Below are 3336 nucleotides of genomic sequence, written 5' to 3'. Positions count from 1 at the left end.
ATATTTTGTTTTTTATTAAATTAATTTAATATATATTTTTATCTTATACTTTAGATATAAATTAGAGTTTAATTTTGATATATTAACAGTGTAAAATTTTTTATATAATTGTCTAATTACGTTTTTTTGAATGATTATTTACGCAAATACAATTAATATAAAATGTAGTAATTTTTTATGATATGGTGTTATATAATATTAAATATACGTGTAAAGCTATTTTATACTAACCATGTATCAAAATTTAATTCTAAAAATTAAAAAATATATATAAAATAAATATTTTAACACAAAATTTACTAGGTATTTTTTTAATGTGGGGGTGTTTCACTCGATGTTTAGTAATTTCGACAAGGTGTCGAATCGAACTTATATCAAGATCTCAATTCGGGGAGCAGATACAACTCTTCTAAAAAGAGTGAGTTCGACCCAAAAATTACTTAGTATTCGTATCGAAACAAAATGTGTCGAACTATTAATGACAAATTGTAACAAATAAATTTGAAATGCGTGAATTAAATAGAAGAACTTTGAATAAGTAAAAATGTAAAAAAGTGAAATGAAAATTATAAGAAAAAAAATAACAATGAAATATTTAAAACAAAAAAATTAAAAGAAAGAAAAACAAAAGATAATAAAATAAAATAAGCTCCTAACATTTACATATACTTGCATTCTATGATATTTTGTTGCATCATTGAAAGTCTGAGACTAAAAATTTTTGCAGAATTTTCGTGATGATCTAGTATTTTTTATTGAAGTTATTTTTTCTCTCCTAAACTTCTTCTATTTATAGACCTTAAAAGGAAGACCTGCTCCTGAAAAATCTTGACCACGACCTTAATTTCTCAAGTCACGACCTTACTTTGACCTTAAAAAATCTTCATAATGAATACCCTCACGTCCTTGCTCTTCAATCCCCACATTTTTAATCGTGTTTGTATTTAACTACGTGGTTTAATTTCTATAGTTTCAACTCATTTCTCATCATAAAGCCCTCAACTTCGACCATTATTTTTTATCGTATTTAAGAGTGTTTTTTCTCTATAGCTAAAGATCTGATCTGTCAATCTTTTTCTAAATTTAGATGCATTGTAATCGAATTTTTTCATAAATTAAATTTTTTATCAACAGAGAAAAAATATAATTTTGCAATGAAACATATATATTTATCCAAAGGTAATGCCCAAAATGGTCTTTGAAATTCTCAACTCGCTTCAGATTAGTCTCCCACTTTTTAGAATGATCAAATAAGCCCCCTATTCTTAGAATCGTGAATCTCCGTTAGTCCAAAAGTTACAAGACTTTTTAACGGCATTGAGGTGTACAGAGTGGCACTTAACTGCACGCTGATGTGGACACACAATGAATTCAACTCAAATTGGTACTCCAAATTTGATTAAAACACTCAAATTGATCCAATATTTACCTATAAAATCCTAACCTCCAAATATTCATCTTTGTTCTTCGTCTCCACTCATCTCCTCCTCATTGATGTTGTTCTAGCCATAACAAACTTCACATATCAGATCAAACAACAAAACAAAAAAAAGAAAGAAGAAAGTAAATTAGACAAAAATAAAAATATTAAAATAATTTCTTAATTTCTATTTTCGTATGATTTAAACTATTCTGAACTTTCAAGTTTCTTCCCACACATATACTACTTTTATAAAAAAGCAACAACCTCAAAGAAAGAAAAATCAAATCTTAAAAAGTAAACTAATAATTAATAAAAGCAAATCAAATGCACCTTTATTCCAATCAATACAATAATGAATCCAAAAGTAGCATCACCTTTGATTGATCCTAACCACCATCTTACTCTACATTCTATATTCTTCCAACCTTCTCCTCTTCAACAACAATAACCAATAAGATTGTCCCCCATCACCATCACCACCATCACCACCACCAGACTCGACGACACGCAACACGACAAATCCTCCAAATTAGTACTGACAACAACACATCTATAACCACATCAACCAAAGAAGAAGAAGCAAGCAAGCAAAGGCAATTATGAGAATAAAGAAACAACAACACAACAAAAAGCTTCCAATGATAAAAAAATGAAGACGAAGTATAAGCGATTATGTCGTCAGAAAAAGAAGTGGAAAATAACTACCATGTGGTGGTTCGGTTAATCCCGAAACAAATGGCACAAACAACTGAAATAGAATTGAAGCATATTATTTTTGGGATTGTCGCATCATCAAACTTTCGGAACAAAGAAAAGAATACATCAAGGTATGACAGAGACCAAAAGAAACTAGAGGCGTTGTTTGGTTGGATTAGAAAGTAAAAACGAAGGGTTACTGGAAATTAGAATATCTTTTAGATTAGAGCCAAGATAAACAACATCAAGGAGGAGAAGAGGAGTGGAGACGAAGAATAAAAATGAACATTTGGGGGATTAGGGTTTTATAGGTGAGAATTGGATCAATTTGGGTGTTCTAATCAAATTTGAGGTACCAATTTGAGTTGAACTCATTGTCTGTCCACATCAGCATGCAGTTAACTGTACACCTTAGCACCGTTAAAAAGTACGGTAACTTTGGACTAATGGAGATTCACGATTATGAGAGTGAGAGACTTATTTGATCATTTTAAAAAGTGGGAGACTAATCTGAAACGAGTTGAAAATTTCAAAGACTATTTTGGACATTACCTTTATTTATTCATATACTTTTTTATATTTGTTCAAAAGGTCGGTGACGGCACTTACCCCCAACAAAGTAAAGCGTGGATCCGTTCCTGGACCGACCCCTCCATGGATGAGATCTGTTTACGTGGCACTAAAAAACTACGAATCTCTATAGTTGTAGCTCCTTAAGTTTGTTATTGGTGGATAGTAGGGATGTCAACGGGGTAGGGCGGGGGCGGGAGATGCCTCCCTGCTCCCCATTTCCGCCCTCAAATTTGCTCCCCGTCCCCTCCCCATTTTTCACCGTGGAGGAATATTGTTCTCCATCCCCATTTCCCACATAGCCCCATTTCTCGCGGGGATCCCATTTCCCATCTATCTGATAGTTATAACTAATTATTAATTTCCATATGAATAGAACTGCAAGTATCCATCCTATTCAAAAACAACAAGATTTTATACAAAAAGTCTAAATGATACAATGGTGACTTCTTTTGAAATGACGCAGTGGGGGACGCAACGACGAGTCAGAGGACAAAGTGTTGGAAAAACTCAACAAAGATTCAAACAAGAACCTGTCTAACAGCGAAAGCACCAAAAATAATTTTTTCACAACCTATGCAATTAAATAGGTAATACCAAAGATACTCCAAGCAACAAATATAATGGCAGAAATTAAATAATCAGAC

Source organism: Arachis ipaensis, chromosome B07 (genome assembly GCF_000816755.2).
Source record: "Arachis ipaensis cultivar K30076 chromosome B07, Araip1.1, whole genome shotgun sequence".
Lineage (NCBI taxonomy): Eukaryota > Viridiplantae > Streptophyta > Magnoliopsida > Fabales > Fabaceae > Arachis > Arachis ipaensis.
The sequence above is the reverse complement of the archived record's forward strand: the minus strand, read 5'-3'. Positions refer to the sequence as shown.